Source organism: Phragmites australis, chromosome 4 (assembly GCF_958298935.1).
Source record: "Phragmites australis chromosome 4, lpPhrAust1.1, whole genome shotgun sequence".
Taxonomy (NCBI): Eukaryota; Viridiplantae; Streptophyta; class Magnoliopsida; order Poales; family Poaceae; genus Phragmites; species Phragmites australis.
Window position 1 is genome coordinate 14731672 of NC_084924.1, and position 17868 is coordinate 14749539.

Genomic DNA, 17868 nt, shown 5'->3' on the forward strand with positions numbered 1-17868 from the left:
TAATGATTATTCGGCTTGGAGATGAGCCTTGGTCTTGCATCGTGAATTGATGATTACTGTATCTTCTTCAACCTTAGCTTCGTTTTGTATCCCGCGCGACACAGTGACATGCTCCTCAGCTATCCAGCGGCGCTCCATCTGACAGTCTGAGATTGCATAGTGTATTTAAATGCGTAATTTTAGTTTTAATTTTGGTGCTAGATCACCTAGTTTTTTTAGATCGATCGATCGATGGATCGCCTAGTGTTCTTTGCGCTCCCATCGGCCTCCTATTTTGCGATTTCAGTCCACTGTAGTGTAGTAAATACATAACCTTAATTTTAATTTTGGTGCTAGATCGATCGATTTTGGTGCCTTCGCGCTCCCATTGGGCCTCCTGTTTCCTTCGGAAACGGCAAGCCACAAATCCTCCCCTTCCTTTGATCTAGCCGTTGCTAGGCCCACCCAAGGGTCCCCCTTGCCATGGCCCTGTGCACATCCTAATAATCAACAGAGAAAAGAAGGCACATGTAGAAGCTAAACAATCAATGTATCTCCATTCCATAGAATCGAGCAGCAATCGTGAGAGGCGATCACACACAGGGAAAGAAGGTCAGGAGGAGAAATGGGAGGGCTCAGATCGAGGATCCTCAGGACCTTGCAGTCCTTCCCCAACGTTGCCGCGCAGTCCAACCTTCTCCTCCCGCAACCTCCTAGTGCCGGCCCCTCATCGCCGTCGCAGCAAGAAGTAGAAATAGCTGATGTAGCGAGGGCGGCGAAAGAGCTGCCCCCGATCGTCTACGACGGCGGTGGGGGCGACGACGACGACGACGACAGGGAGAACGTTTCGCCGGGTGTCACCCCGCGCAAGGCCACGAAGATGAAGATGAGCTCGGACCATCACCAAAGCGCGGGTCTTGGGGAGGCTACCGGTGCCTACTACCGCGGGCCGGACCTCGCCTCGGCGACGCTTTTTGACCGGACCTCCTCGCCGCCTTCCGCTGCGCCATCGACGCCTACGCACAAGCCCTCGAGGAGGCCAAGCTCTGCAACGACGTCAATGATCGTTACATGCATTGCAGAAGAACATTACAGGATTTGTTCGGAAGAATAGAATCAATAGACATATCGATTTTTACATGCATATGCAATGCAGATCGGAGGACTCCCAAGTCACATGCACTGCAGCTTCCGAGCCGGAGGAACGATCAGCACCTTCGTCTTCTCGGGCAACGCCGATGCCACCTCATCTTTCTTTGGCAGCGCCATCGCGTCGATCTTGGCGAAACCATGGGTGCTTGAGCGTGGCGGCCGTCGTGAGCCGCTTGTCGGGGTTGCACGTGAGGAGGCCGTTGAGGACCTTGAATCCTTCCTCTGACAGCTTCTCCTTAGGAAACAACTCGCGCAGCAGGTGTTAACGATCGAAATTGGTATATTATGAAGAATTTTAGTTCTGGAAATTTTCTGGTTGACTAGTGAACAGTACATGTGATCAATGCGTAGTACTCTGACTAGTAAATAGTAACTGTGACCAGATAAACAGTACCTACGATCAATATACAGTACTCTGACCAGTGAATAGTAACCATGACCAGATGAATAGTACTTGCGACCAGATAAACAGTAACCTCCGATCAGTGAACAGTGATTTCAGACTAGTGAATAGTAACCTTCGACCAGTGAACACGATCTGTGGTTATGACTAATGACCAGGCGATCAGTGATCATGGTTTGTTCCAACAGTTAGTCTCAGGACAGATAGAAGAATTGGTCGAATCTAAGAATGCCGAACTACATTAAAGCGTATGCAGGTAGATATATGAGAGTTTTACGTGTTCAAATAGGAAATATATGTTTGTTATAGAAAGTTTGAAGATCAGGTAGGCATAGCCGAATTATATCTGTAACTCTTGTTCGGTTTGAATTAGGAGTCCTGATCTCTTACGGCTAAGACCTACTGCCCTTTAAATATGAGAGGGTTATGGCCAATTGAGGGCATCAACCAATCAATCAAATACAATTTACAATATCTTTCGTCTTTTGTCTAGCTCTCGTAGTCCTGTTCTTTTTTCCCATCTATATTGCTTCCTATTCTTGATCTCGATGACCAAGGACAAACCACCGGTCACCCGCACTCCGACAGGGTTCCTCCCGAGCGTAGGTGACAACGAAGGATCGACAACGTAGCGCCACGACTAGAGCATCCTGGGTGCTGCTCGCCGAATATTGCACACGAAGTGCTCGGTGTGTTTGGCGTGACAACTTTTCGCGTTAACATCAGGTTGCCGCTTCACGTCCAGTTCCGGCAACACCTTGGTGGCGTACGGCGTGGACAAGAACCACAGCCACATCCTGTCGTCTAGCACGCCAAGCACATCGATGATCTCGTGGAGCTATTCTTCCTCGCCGTAGCCCTGGAACAGAGCCCTCCTTTTGATGAGCTCCGCCATGACGCAGCCCAGCGACCAGGTATCAACGAGCTCGTCGTAGTCAGGCTTCCCCAGCAGCATCTCGAGCGCCTGGTACTGTACCGTGCTGGCCGGCTCGTACGGCAGCTGTACGAACATAGACATGGTGAGCCCAAAGTCGCAAATCTTGACGAGCGTCTGATCTTTGGCGAAGAGGATGTTCTTGGGTTTTATGTTTTAGTGAACGATGTGGCACTCGTGTATCTTCTTGGCACCCGTCAGCAGCTGCCACATGACAGCGCACACCGTGGCCTCCAGGAGCGGCGGGTCACCGTGACGCCACTGGCGAAGGTAGTCGTGGAGGCTTTGTTCCACACACTCCATGACGAGGTAGAGGTCCATGGTGGCTGGGCCGCGTACAAGGCTGTGGAAGCTGACGATGAAAGGGTTCCTGCTGCGCGCCTCGAGGAAGCGTGCCTCGCGCAGCAGCTCCTTCGCGCGGTCGATGTCAGGTGTGTTGAGGTGCTTGATGGCGACCGTCTGCCCGGTGGCGTGCCTTGACGATGGTGCCCAAGCCATCCTCACTGAGGAAGCACGTCACCTCGTACTCTTCGGTGCTACCGACGGTGATGCGCCTCCTGTTGCGGGTCACCCCCTTGGTGATGGTGTTAGGCTTGATGGAGATGAAGCCCTCAGGCTTCGTTTGGCAAGCCTTGGATCAGCGGGGAACAGGGCCCAATCCACATGTGCCAAACCACCCATGTGATTCTTCCCCGCCAAAGTAAAAAGTGCATTTGGCTGTACTTTGAAAGAGGAAAATCCCCTCCCAATCCAAGCGATTAAATGGGGATATTAAACTTCTAGTTGGGAGGCGTGGAACTTATCCCCTCCTGAGGAGTGCGTCGCAACTCAGCGCCCATCATCGCCGTCGCCTCCCTCTCTCATCTCTCCACTCTTTGCCTCGTCGGTTGTCACGGAGTAGCACGATCACCCTCTCTAGCCATCACGACGAGAGCCACATCTCTCCTCAATTGCCACCTCTCTTCTCCACCGGCGACGCTGCCTAGCTTCTCCGACTGTCATGAAGAGGCGCTGGGTAGAGGATACGGTGCTAGTTGAACACCATATCCAACACGGCGGCGACCTTAACAACACTAACTGTCCAAGAGGCTACCTCTATGCCCGATCGACGGCGGTCTCAGCATGCAACACGACCACGCACCCTATGCCCATCCAACTTCTCAGATCCATCGTGGTGGGTGTCAGCCGTTAGGGAGCTGTGCGATGTCACTTCATGGATCGGTGGGTTCTCCTTGTGGAGCAGCGACACAAGGCCGTCCAGGGATACATCAATGTCTTGGATGGTGACAACATCGGTGTCTTGCCATACTGTACTACGATGAGCCGATAAGGGATCTCTTCGAAGAAATCTCTACCGCATCATCGTAGTTTGGATGGGTAGGCTGTATATGAACATCAAACTCTGGCGATCAAACACCAGTGAGTGAACATCATGTCTTCCATGTTTAGTAGCCTGTAGGTTATAGCATGCAAAGTTGCCAGCGGACCGACACCGATGACATGTCTCCGATGGCAACGATGACAATGCTAGGCCTGTGTCGAAGAGGTGTGTGTCAACAACACGTTATGCATGCCGCGTGTTTGATGAAATGTGTCAACAATGAGGAGTAATGTTTTTTTTTCTAATATTTGTGAGATGTTTAGAGGTTCTTATTTGTCCCCTTGCAATTTGTGGTTCATCGATGGGATGCGTCAAACAGGTTTATGGATGTTTTCCCATGCAATTTGTGGGTCGTCTGTGTTCTAGTTGTTTCTAACTTTTCCAAAGGACTTTACCGAACAACTTCCAAATAACCCCGGGTTATATCTTTGATATGATTTGACCCTGGCGTGGATTGGGTGATTGGACATGGATTAACCCAATCCAAGTGGGGGTTAGGCCCCACGTGGGTGATCTCACCAGCTTGCCAAACGAAGCCTTATGAGGCGCGAAGGACGAAGGCGGCGGAGGATGGAGCAGTGCAGTGCGGACTGTGGGTTCTTGGCGGCGATTCGCTCAGATCGTGCTCTAAGCGCGTGCCACTCAGGCAACAACGACTTTGGATGACCTTTCATATATACGACCAATAATGTGTTAGATTAACAAATCTAGAAAATTTAGCCATTGGGCTAGCAGCGCTACCATGGCCCATGGTACAATGAATAACACAATTTTCTAGAAACAAACAAAAAAGAAAATCTTAACGAAATTGATTATTTGCCACTGATAAAACTAGTTCTGATAAAATGCCACTTCAATTTTGGACTTCAACAAAATATCACCCGAGAAGGATATCTCTTGATCCTTTGCTACTATAACAGATTAGAGAAATGCTCCCTTCTCCACTACCACAAGTCCAACGAGGTCGCTGCTCCCTCATGCTACCTACTCCTCAAGGCTGATGTCGCATATAGGCGAGGGGAGGATAAGAGAGATGAGGCTCTATGCTAGGCTAGGCCTTGATGTGGGTGACGAGGCTGGCAACGATATGTCCAAGATCTATCTAGGGTGGATTTGAGCTGCCACCACCGTTGATGAGCTCCACACTGGGCTCTTCACCATGTCGCTATGACTCACTGCTACCAGCTCGCTCCCGCTTAGCAACAACAACGAGTTAGGAGAAGGAACCGGTGTTGGGGAAGAAGAAGTGGTGGCAGGCTTGTCCAACAAGGAGCGAAGAAGGAGCGTCGTAGCATCAAGGTGGAAGAAGAAAGAAAGAAATGACTAGACTTTAGTGGCAAGAACCAAACTTTAGTGGCATATAATCAAGAGGGTACTTCTATAGAGTGGTATTTTATCAAAGCCTAAACTTAAGATAGCATTTTATCAAAACCGTTCCTTGTGAGTGGCAAATTGTCAATTTCACCAAAATTCTGCATCAAGATGCAAGGGCTTGCGAAAATATGCCGACCAAACACTGATGAATGATGAGATCGGAACCCACTGGAGCACTATGGAATGTACCTAAACCCAAGAAATGGTGGAACATTGGCCACTAGGCTCAACCTCACATAGAGTAGCTAGTACCTAATTTGTTGGAAATATGTGTATTATTCTAATAATAACAGATTCTATTCGGATACATATTTCATAACTATTAATTGATGCAAAATAATCTACCACAAATAATAGGCTATGAACCAGAATAAATATTAAGAACGATATGGACTCATTCGGTCAATGAAGAGAGGAGTTGATGCAGTAATGAGTTGCAGCCACACAGATCATCAATGAGGCAACATACGAGCGGTTGCACTGCCTAGAAACCTTATTGCCGCCCTTCATACAAGCTTCGCGATAGCAACTGCTTGAAGATACCACTCACTCTCAACCTTGGTGCATGTCAATGAGAGATCCGACGAGGTCTAGCAACTCAAAACACACAACACAAATCACCAAAGGTAGAAGATGTGGAAAGATGGAGGTATTTGTTAGTTTTTTTTCATGTACGTGGATGTCTCCCTGTCCTTTTATAATGGAAACAACTGTCTTCCAGGAACCCTTTTTTTTTTCTATAATGATGCCTTACTAATTGACATTCAATAACTGATCAATTAACTCAAGATAATGGTATTGATTGTTGAAAGTGCATCCAAACTCCTTATAGATAATTGATGACGAGCGATTAAGAGACTAATAAAGTTTAATGAGTTTATGCAACATGTGTTAGTCCAAATGTAAAGTTAAAGACGCTAGCGACCTTAAAAAATGAATAGAGAAGCGTCATATACCTACTCAATAGATTTAAATTCATTTTATTTTTTACAATTTAGTATAGTTATGCCGTACTATTAAGAGAGATACGTATAGATAGTCTTAAGGATGTTTTAGTGCTCAAAGTACACATTTAGCTTAAACATGAGAGACACATAACACCCCACGAACACCGGGTTTTCTAAGTTGCTCTGTGTACCTAGTAGTTTTGGGTGCAACTCGGAAAATCTAAGTAGTCGGAACCTCCGAGTAGGGCTCCGAGCAGGGTGTTCGGTTTTGTTTTTCAAACCAACCCGAAAGTTTCGGGTTGACCCGGAAGTTCCAGGTAGCTGGAACCTCCGGGTAGGGCTCTGAGCAGGGAGCTCGGTTTGGTTTTTTCGGAAGTTCCAGGTAGCCGAAACCTCTAGATTTTTTCCGAGCTGAGTTCTCGGTTGCTAAATCTTGTACTAACCCAGAAATTCCAGGTTAAACCAGAAAGGTGCATAACGGCTAGTTTTTGGGGGTTGGGTTTAAATACACCCTCATTCCCTCTCTTCACTTGCTGCTGACCTACCACGTGACAAATGTTTTCAAAGCCATTTCAATAGCTCTCCCTCACTCCTTTTGGCTTTAATTCTTGCAAGAATTTGAGAGTTGGGTTGAGAGATTGAGATTGAGTTCTAGTGAGTTACATTTCCATTCTTTGAGCACTTGTCATCAAGCCGATCATTCCGCATTTGTTACTCTTGGAGCTTCGGGCTCCTAGACGGCTAGGCGTCGCTTGTGAGCACCCAAGTGTGTGGTGTTCCGCAAGAACGTTTGTGAAGGATCATCCTCGCCTCCACAAGGGAGAATGATACTTGACTAAGCCTAAGCTCGATCTAAGTGGTCGCTTGGTTAGAAAAAGGGTTAAGAGAGACTCGACTCTTTGGAGTTCCTTAATGGAGATGTAGGAGCTTCATTAGAGGGGTCCGAACTTCAGGAAACAAATTCTTGTCTCCTTACTTACTTGTGTTCATTCTTGTTCTAGTTGATTCTTGGGTGATTTGCCACGATCTACGTGTTTATGTGATTATGACTGCATGTGACTTGTGGAAATGACCTACTACATTTCTAGTAACATGTGGTAACACTTAGAATCAAATAGATTTGCTTAGACATACTTATATTTCGATTTCATTCTCTGCATCTGGAAAGTCCATGTTGAACTCGGAACTTCCGGTACCCGTAAGTTCCGGATTGAACCCAAAAGTTCCAGATTCTGTTAATCCGCTGCAAAGTTTTAATTTTTTAGGAACACCTATTCACCCCTGTAGGAGACATATCGAATATTCAATTGCTATCAGAGACTAATCTTCTACAAGGCTTCACCGCTTGGAGAAATTGAAGATGTCGGCGTTCGGGAGAAGAGTCTGAAAAGTCCGAAGGATGAAACATTGTGCGACGGGTCGAAGAGGCCTATTGAGTTGGGCGATGCTTCAACAACAAACGGCTCTAAGGATAGAAGGGGAGTCAAAGTCGGTTTCAATTATAGCAAATTAAATTCATCTTCTAACAGCTTCATCTCCATGCCTTCCGAGTGTGCACCGTACTTTGATGGTACGCACTATGCCGCTTGGAGGCACAAGATGAAGATGCATCTAATTTCGCTCTATCTGAGCATTTGGAAGATCGTGTGTGTAGGTCTTAATTTTCTGGAGGAAGACATGGAACTCATACCAGAGCAAGAACAAGTAATTCATTGGAATGCTCAAGCAATGAGCGTCCTCCTTAGTGCCTTGAGCCCCGAGGAAAACAAGGTGGATGGGCTTGAGGAAGCTAAGGAAATTTGAAAGATGCTCCAAGTGGCACATGAGGGCACCACAAGTGTGAGAGAGTTAAAGATCGAGCCCTTGGAAGGAAAATTGGGAAGGTTTGTGATGAAAGATAATGAAACCCCTCAAGATATGTATGACTGCATGATGGTACTTGTGAACAAGATTCAAGGGCTTGGAAGTGATGAGCTAGATGACCATAAGGTGGTGAGAAGATTGTCGAGAGCCTTCTCACTAAGGAATCCTACGTTGATAACACTCATACGTGAGAGAAAGGATTACAAGAAACTCATGCCAAGTGATGTGCTAGAAATGATCCTAGCTCATGAACTCATGGAGGGGGAATCCATGGAAGTAAAGAACCTTGTCAAGCAAAGCTCAAGCTCCAAGGTCAAAGAAGTGGCATTGAAAGCAAGCAAAAACAAGCAAAATGAAGAATCTAGTTCAAGTGAAGAAGAGGGCTCCGATGATAAAGAAATTGCTTTATTTGTGAAGAAATTTTGAAGAAAGACGGCTATAGCAAGTACAAAAACAACAAGTCCAAGAGAAGACAATCCAAGAAAGCTTGCTATGAGTGTGGCGAAGGTGGGCATTTTATAGTTGAGTGTCCTAACAAGAAAAAGAACAAGGACAATGAAGAGAAAAAGGGCAAGCCTTATAAGCAAGACAAGCGCAAGACCCACTAGAAACTCTATTCGATTCAAGCTCACAATGGTGAGGAGTGGGACTCCAACGACTCCGACTCCGATGATGAAGGGGTCACCACCATCATCATCTGTTCCTCTCCACTGATAAAGTCATTTTTTTGTGACATGAGCGACGATGATGACACACCCATTTGTCTTATGGAAAAATGGGTGCAAGGTAAAATCACAACCCAAGGTCCTTGATAGTGATAGCGATAGTGGTTGTGAAACCTTGCTAAAAGGTTTAAGCAAAAATGCCATAACTAAAATAAAAGAACTAATGGAAATAATAGAGAGTCAAGAGGAGATTCTCGAGAAGCAAGATGACTTGCTCATCATTGAAAAGGATAGAAACCTTGAACTAGAGAACTTTCTTGCTAAAGAGAAAGGGAAGGTTGAGGGGTTGACCAAGCAATTAAGCTTGGCCGATGAATCTATTGCTAGTCTAGATGTTAGCAATGCCACACTCAAGAGAATTTCAAATGTTTGGATGAAACTTATAAAACTCTTGAAGTGCAATTTGATATCCTTAGGAATAGCATTTTATCCTCTAATGATGCAACATTGCTCTCTAATGCTTCTAGTCAAGGTTGCTCTTGTTGGTATAATATTGATATAAATGCTTGTGCTACTAATGCTCAATCTTTGCAAGTATTACAAAAGAAAAATAAGAGGCTAAATATCTTAGTCAAGTATAAGTGCATTAAGACATACAAATCCAAGGATGCCCTATACAAGACCATTGAGGTCAAGGACAATAAACAAAAAGGAGGGCTTGTGTTTGATATGTATATGAGCAATTCAAATGAACGTGTGGTGATAAATGGTAAGGAATACCATAAGTTCATCAAAGGAGGCAAGCAAGTTAATCAAACCACACAAGTCAAGCAATCCAAAGGTCATGCACCTCAAGCTACATTTTTATGCTTCTTATGTGCTTAAGAGGAACAACCTTGTTAAAGTGGTTGCTCTATATATTGGTGCCCGTACAAAGAATCGTGTTGTGAAAAGAAATATGTGGGTGCCAAAAGTGCTTGTAACTAACATAAAAGGATCAAACAAATTTGGGTACCTAAAGCAAGAGTGTAATTCATTTTGTAGGCATACTCCTCCGGTAGAACAAGTTGGGTGCTTGATAGCGGATGTACAAATCATATGACCGGAGAGAAGAGTATGTTCTCATCATTTGAAGAGAATGGAGGATAAAAATATTGTGTGTGGTGATGATGGGAAAGGAGAGGTAATGGATCTAGGTAAAATTACTATTTCTAATGATCATTCCATCTCAAATGTATCGTTAGTCATATCTCTTAACTATAATTTGTTGTCTGTATCACAACTTTATGAAATGAGCTAAATTGTCTTTCTACTAACAAGGATGTGACCGTCTCTAGAAGGGATAACTCCCCAATAGCTTTCACCGGTCATTTGAAGGGCAAACTTTATCTTGTTGATTTTTTAACGGATGAAGTAAAACCTAAGAAGTGTTTGATTGCTAAGTCTAATATGGGTTGACTATGGTACCGCCGACTAGCCTATGTTGAAATGAGTAATTTATCTAAACTTCTAAAGGGAGCACATCATTAAACTAACAAATATTTTCTTTAAGAAAGATAGAATTTATAGCGCATGTCAAGCAAGAAAGCAAGTAGGGTCTCCTCACCCCGCCAAGAATGTGATGAAAACCACAAGGCCATTGGAACTTCTCCAAACAGATCTATTTGGACCAATTACCTACATAAGTAATAACGGTAACAAATATGGCTTAATTATTGTTAATGATTTTTCTCGTTGCACTTGGGTATTGTTTTTACATGATAAGAGTAAAACACAAGCTATATTAAAGAAATTTATGAGAAGAACTCAAAATTAAATTGATGTGAAAATAAAAAGGGTGAGAAGTGATAATGGAAGTGAATTCAAGAACACTCAAGTTGAAGACTTTCTTGATGAAGAAAGCTTCAAGCATGAATTCTCGGCACCATACTTCTCTTAACAAAGTGGAGTTGTCAAGAGGAAGAATATGACTCTTATAGAGTCGGCAAGGACCATGCTTGATAAGTATAAGATTCCAGATCAATTTTGGGTGGAGGTTGTCAATACCGTATGCCATACAATCAACCGGTTGCATCTCCACAAGATCTTGAAGAAGACCGCATACGAGCTACTAACCGGTAACAAACCAAACGTGTCTTACTTTAGAGTTTTTGGCAGTAAATGCTTTATTCTAAATAAGTAGGCCAAAAGTTCTATATTTTTGCGTCTAAAGTTGATGAAGGTTTCTTACTTGGATATGGATCAAATGCCTATGCATACCATATTTCAACAAAACCTCTGGTTGTGTTGAAATCAAGCGTGATGTGACATTTGATGAGACTAATGGCTCTCAAGTAGAGAAAGTTGATACTATTATTTTATGTAATGAATAAATTCTAAGTGAGGCGCTCAAGAAGATGGCAATAGGTGAAATCAAGCCTCAAGAGCCTCAAAAGTTGCAAATGGCTGAAAGTAATCAAGATCAACCTTTCTCATCAACTAAAGTGGAGCCATCTACATCAATTCAAGAACAAGATCATAATCAAGATAAATCTCACGATGACTCCAACAATTTTTTTAATAATGATGAAGAGGGAGACATTCAAAACCAATCCCGAGTGCCATATCCAAGAGTTCATCAAAGCATCCAAATAGAACACACCGTCGACAACATCCTTGGTGATAAACAAAAGGGGGTAACAACATGTTCAATAAATTTTTTGTGAATTATACTCTTTTGTTTCCTCTTTGGAACCTTTGAAGGTATAAGATACACTTAGAGATCCGGATTGGGTAATGACCATGCAAGAAGAGCTCAACAACTTCAAAAGGAATGAAGCATGTTCCTTGATGGAAAGACCCAATCAAAATGTGATTGTCACCAAATAGATCTTCCACAACAAACAAGTGAGAATGAGATCGTAATAAGAAATAAGGCACGGTTGGTTACTTAAGGTTTCACACAAATAAAAGGTTTGGATTTTGGTGAGACTTATGCTCACGTAGCTAGGCTTGAGTCAATTTGTATATTACTTGCCTATGCTACTCACCATGATTTTAAGCTATATCAAATGGACGTGAAGAGCATATTTTTAAATGGCCCAATCTCTGAATTGATGTATGTGGAGCAACCACCCAGATTTGAAGATCCCAAATACCCTGACCATGTGTACAAACTCCATAAGGCACTCTATGGGCTTAAGCAAGCACCTCTATGTATGAATGCCATAGGGATTTTGTTATCAAAAAGGCTTTGATATCGGTAAAGATGATACTACTCTCTTCACTAAAAGAGTTGATAATGATTTATTTAGTTACCAAATATATATCGATGATATTATATTTGGTTCTACTAATTAATCCTTTTGTGAAGAATTTAGTAGGATTATGACCAAAAGGTTTGAGATGTAAATTATGGGGGAGTTGAAGTTCTTCCTAGGATTTTAAATCAAACAACTAAAGGAAGAGACATTCATATATCAAACCAAGTACATCAAGGATATACTCAAAAGATTTGACATGGAGAATGCCAAGCCTATCAAAACTCCCATACAAGATAATAGACATCTCGACCTAAATGAAGAAGGTAAGGCCATTGATCAGAAGGTATATCGCTCTATGATTGGATCTCTACTTTACCTTTGTGCATCTATGCCTGATATTATGCTTAGTGTGTGCATGTGTGTAAGATTTCAAGCCGCTCCAAAAGAGTGTCATCTAATTGCCGTTAAGAAAATTCTTAGATATTTTGTTCATACCCCTTACATTAGTTTATGGTATCCTAAAGGTTCAACCTTTGACCTAATCATATATTCGAATTCTGATTATGTCGGCTATAAAGTGGATAGGAAGAGTATTTCAGAGACTTATCAATTCTTGGGTAGGTCATTGGTCTCTTAGTTCTCAAAGAAACAAAATTTCGTATCACTATCCACCACCGGGGTTGAGTACATTGCAGCGGGTTCTTGTTGTGCTCAACTACTTTGGATGAGGCAAACCTTGAGAGACTATGGCTATAACATGACCAAAGTTTCACTATTGTGTGACAATGAGAGTGCTATAAAAATAGCCAACAATCTCATACAACACTCAAGAACCAAACATTTTGATATCTAATACTATTTCTTAAGAGACCACTCAACCAAAGGGGATATCGATATTCGCCATGTGAGAACCAAAAAATAATTAGCCGATATCCTCACCAAGTCACTAGATGAGAAAAGATTTTGCGGGTTCAGAAGTGAGCTAAATATCCTAGATTCTCGCAATGTGGTTTGATATGCTGCATACAATTGGTTGATTTAGTTTAGTAGCTTTGATAGCTAGAAGTTTGCAAAAATCTCCTTTTAAGTGGAATTTTCCAAAAGATTTGATTCTTTGGTCTTTTGATCATATTTTGCTACTTGTGATCATTTTTATGTATTGTTGATTGTTGGTTGATCACAAGTTGTAAAACTTCTTATATGTCCAACTATCCAATCTCTCAAATATCCGAATCGAATCTCGTTCAAAATCAGTTCTGTCATCCTCCCGAATACAGAAGTTCTAGCCTCAACCTGGAAGTTCTGGATTTTGGAAGTTCCTCGATTCTTTCCAAATCTATCAAGGTGACTGAACCCGGAGGTTCCAGGTCCACCCAGAAGTTCCAAATTCTGTTAGTCTATCCAGAAGTTCCGAGCTTCACCTAGAAGTTCTGAGTTCTGGAACCTTTTTCCCTTACTTGAGAGATACCCTTTCACTCTACCCTTTCATTCTAACCTTTCATCTCGTCTCACACCTTCTCAACCCGGCGTTGCATCTCCAGTGTTTTCAAGATTTCTCCATCAAAATCTCGAGTACTCCTCCAAGTCAACTCCTCATGTAGTCAGAATCTCCAGCCCTTCCTCCGAATCGACTCCAGGATCTTCGGTTGAACTCAAGGTATACCTCAAACTGATTTTCCCTTGATCTCTCAATGTCAAGCTTTAGAGTTGATTTCCTTTGGTAATATGGTTCCTCATTTATACTAGAATCATGATCTTAAGGGTTTGAAATTTCTTTGGATGAATCTTTCAAAACCCTAATTCCTACCCTTGCTTACGCAACCTGGAAGTTCCAGGTTGTCTAGTAACTATCATCTAAATCATGTTCCTCAATTCCCTTTCCTGTTCAATATTTTGCTATCTAAAACATATCATCTATGTTTATTAAGATAGTGTGAGATGGGGCATGAGAGGTTTGATAATCAATCTTACCAAAAGAGAACAAAGGCTCGACATGATCCCGTAGTTGAAGCACCAAGACATTCAAAGGGAAATGATAGTGGCAGTGATGGTGACAATGAGCAAGTGCAACATGAAGCCCCAAGGCCATTCGAAAAGTTTCATTATCTCGATCTAGCGGCATTCACACTGATGAGACAGCTCAAACCATCAATGTAGGTCGTGGTGGTACTTTGCCACCTAGAAGAGGAATAGGTGCAAGCAGAGGGCAAGGAAAGTCAGTGGCCTTTGGCTCTCGAGCACAAGTTGAAGAAATGGAAGAGGATGTGTGGGAACAAGAAGAAAGGACTATCTTTCCACCTTTGAAGCTTCACAAATCTTACCATGCAGGTGTGAATCTTAGTCAGATACCCAGAAAAGTGGTAAATTACATGAACAAGTTTGGCAAATATGGGAAGGAAAGATATGTAGATCCATTTGTGTACGATAAAAATGCATCAGATCCTTGGTTTTTGATTGACTTTCAATCCGACTTCTATGAAATAGTGATCCTTTCAAAGAAGAAACCCATCACTCCCATGTAATAGAAAGATTAGGAGTATATGACCAAGAAGAATGATCCATCTTTCAATGAAGTCATAGCCGCTTGTGAGCACTGGAAAGTCAATCAAATCATGGGTTTTAAGTATAATTGGAGTGTTGAGGTAATTGCATAGTTATATGCTACTCTTTATTATGATCATGAAGACAAGCAAACTATGCATTGGATGATTGAGGGTGAAAAGTACAAAATCAAATACAATACTTTTGGTCACTTGTTTGGATTTGACATTCGTGACACTAGCAAGTCCAAGATTCATATTGAGCAAAAACTTTCCACCAATGAGATGGAATTTATGTATGATGATAATATTGGTGAAGTGGCATTTGGAATAACCAAGGGCATGAGGCCATTCTACAAGTATCTCAACCTTTTGTTCTGTGCCACTCTTACTCTAAAAAGTGGTGATGCCGCTAGTGTGCAATCGATCATAAGGAATTTGCTTGCTAGTCCAATGAATGTGATCCCTTTATTTTGGTTGATTTTATTTGAGAGAGATTCACACAACATCCCACACCCCAAATAAGAGTTGTGCTTATGATCCTTATATCATGTTCTTGATTGAGAAAGTGACAAATAAGGAATTCTTCAAGGAAGTTAAGCATGAGCCATTGAGGATTAGGTTGACGAGCTGCAAATCAACCCCCATGTCATCTACTCAAGAAGCTTCTAGGAGGGGTCATTCTCCTCCTACTCGTCAGTCTTCATCCTCTTCATCGCATATCCGTGCTATGCTCAAAGCTATCTTTAATGTGTGCACTCGCAATGTCGTGAACTTGTGTTGCATGTCATCATGTGCTTGTATTACTTAATCTTGAATTGTAAAGATAGCAGAGTGTAGAGTTGCAGATAAAATTAAATTGGGTCTCGGGTCCCTGCTAGGGCCAGGGTCGAGGGTGGTTTCGGACCCATTTTGATTTTCAAGGCCGGATCAGGTTTAGAGTTTGGATTTTGGGTCAGGTGCATTCTCACTCCACCTAGCCTCGAGTCGACCTGTTGCCACCCTTAGGCAAGATTGAGCGGAGAGAGGTGGAGGAGAGAGGAGGTGATGGTGGTGCTTCACAAGATGGAGAGGAATGGAGCCTAGGGCTCCATTTTATAGATCCATAGGAGGAGCCAACGAGAACCACCGCTACCTCACACTTGCCACAAACAAATGATCTCGTCATCCCTAGCTGGGAGAGGGCAGGCGTGCATCACCGTTGCTCACTTGCCCCTGCCTCCAGACTATTAGTTATGAAGAGCAGGCTCAGGTGGAGGGGGCCAGTGATAGGGGAGGGAGGGGGTGGCTCAGGTGGAGAGGGTGGCTTGAGTGGAGGGGTCTGGCTGTAGGGAGGGATGGGTGGTGAGAGGAACGGGCTGATTGAGTCGGGGGAGGTGAGAGGAACAAGGCAATGAGGGATTCAATTGAGTCACGAGCGGCCTCATCCAGCAGTTTTCACAAGATCAACTCAATCAGTCTCTAGGAGGAATATTCTCTCTACTTGGCCACCCCATCCAACTTGCTATCCAACCAAATACATCTAAAAATAGGATAGTCATCTCCCATCCAGGTATATCCACCTAACCAAACACACCTTTGGCTAGCGTGGCGATGATGCAGACGACACCGCCTGGTGCCATATCACACCCCAAATTCATGCATATTCGTGTTTACATGCAAATCATAAGCATTCATAAGTTTTTGTTTGAATTTGTGCAAATTGAATTGGTTTGAATTCAATTTGAATTAAAAAGTGAGAATCACATGAAATGATAAAAATATAATTAAACAAAGCATTATAAATAAACTCACTTTTTCACCAAATAACCAATGGGTTGGAAATAATTTTGGAAATTAGTACACAACATTAGAAGTTGTGAGAGTAAACAACTTTGGAGAATTTTAGTTTAATTTCCATATAGATTTTGGAGGTGAATCCAATTCGAATGAGTTCATCTTGAATTATAGTTGCTGAAAAAATTCTTAAAGTTTTGGAGCCCTAGAACACCATGGGTTGTTTTAAGAAAGAGAGGAAAAGATAATTGGTGGAAATTGATAAAGGGGCACTATTTCACTGGGGCCCAGTAGCTGGCCCCCTCCTTTCAGCAACAGGTCACCCTCTCACTCTCTCACTCTCACTCTCACTAAAACATCCATCGAAAGAGAGAGCAAGATCTCCTCTCTTCTCCACTCCAATTCCCACCTCAAGAATCTGAAATCAAGGTGTTCATTTTATACTATTGCATTCCTTAGTCTTTAGGCTCTCCATCCATCTAAGTATCTTGCACATGCGCTGAGGTTTTCTCGTTATTCTTAATCGCTCTCTCTAATTTGGTTGAAGCCACAAGGAGCAACAACACTTCCCCTCTTCCCCGAGCTCTCTCCCTGTCCTTTTCCCCAACCGATGGTCACCACCCTCAACAAAGACATTGGGTTAAGTTTCCTAGAAGCCCCATGGTGGTAATGCATGCATTAGTTGGGTGTAACTTGAGTATTTTAAGGGGGAATTTAACTTTTGCTACCCTACCAAATTGCGCACTCCAAAATGTCACCCTACCGGATTTACTCTCCCAAATGCCACCCGGCCAATATTCACGCGTGCGTCCATCACCACTACCTTAGAAATCCACATTAGTGATGGGTGATAACCCCCATTAGTGATGGGTATTTTGCCCGTCACTCTTACCACGTCACTAATGTGAACTCATCAGTGACGGGTCTGGGCCCATCACTAATGACATACATTAGTGATGGTTCTGGACCAAACCCTTCAATAATGACTGCACATTAGTGATGGGTCGAGTCCAGACCCGTCACTAATGTGTGTTTAAAAATAAAAATATAAAATATCCAGATCGGGTCCAGATCCAAAATGTAAGTTTATATTTACATGCACATTAAGTTCAAAAACCTCAAAATACATCATGACAAATAGTGCCATGTAACACAAAATACATATTTACATGTACATCTTGAGATTTTTAATTAAACTCATTCCAAACATATGCACATCACTAATGTCTACAGCCTCTTCCTGTGAAGAGCCTCCAGCCAGATGCAAGGATGTGGTTGAGGCTGCCCCTAAGGTGGAGACCTGGATGCAACATGTATTTCCCACATCAAAAAACTGATCATATATATATGAAGTTGACAATGGCTTCAAAAATGAATGGAGAAAAAACAATGTGAAACATACTATCATGCATGACAGTACCATCAAAAGTGAAATAGCATCAAGATAGCTCAGCTTCGCCTTTACTCAATCATATAAACCCAACCCTAACATCTCTAGCACCAAAAGCTACTCATCCTGATGTAAGTGGAGCTCGCTGGTTATCAACTCGTATGAGTGACCATCCTAGGCACAAAACCACAAACAAGGAATGGTAGCATAGGCTCCAAGAGA

General features: G+C 42.9%; 1 pseudogene; it reads right to left on the bottom strand.

The window, feature by feature from the left end:
* Nucleotides 1-2372: 2372 nt before the first annotated feature.
* The window catches only part of LOC133914624 (putative cyclin-dependent kinase F-2), a 28556-nt pseudogene continuing 13060 nt past the window's right edge, over nt 2373-17868 (bottom strand).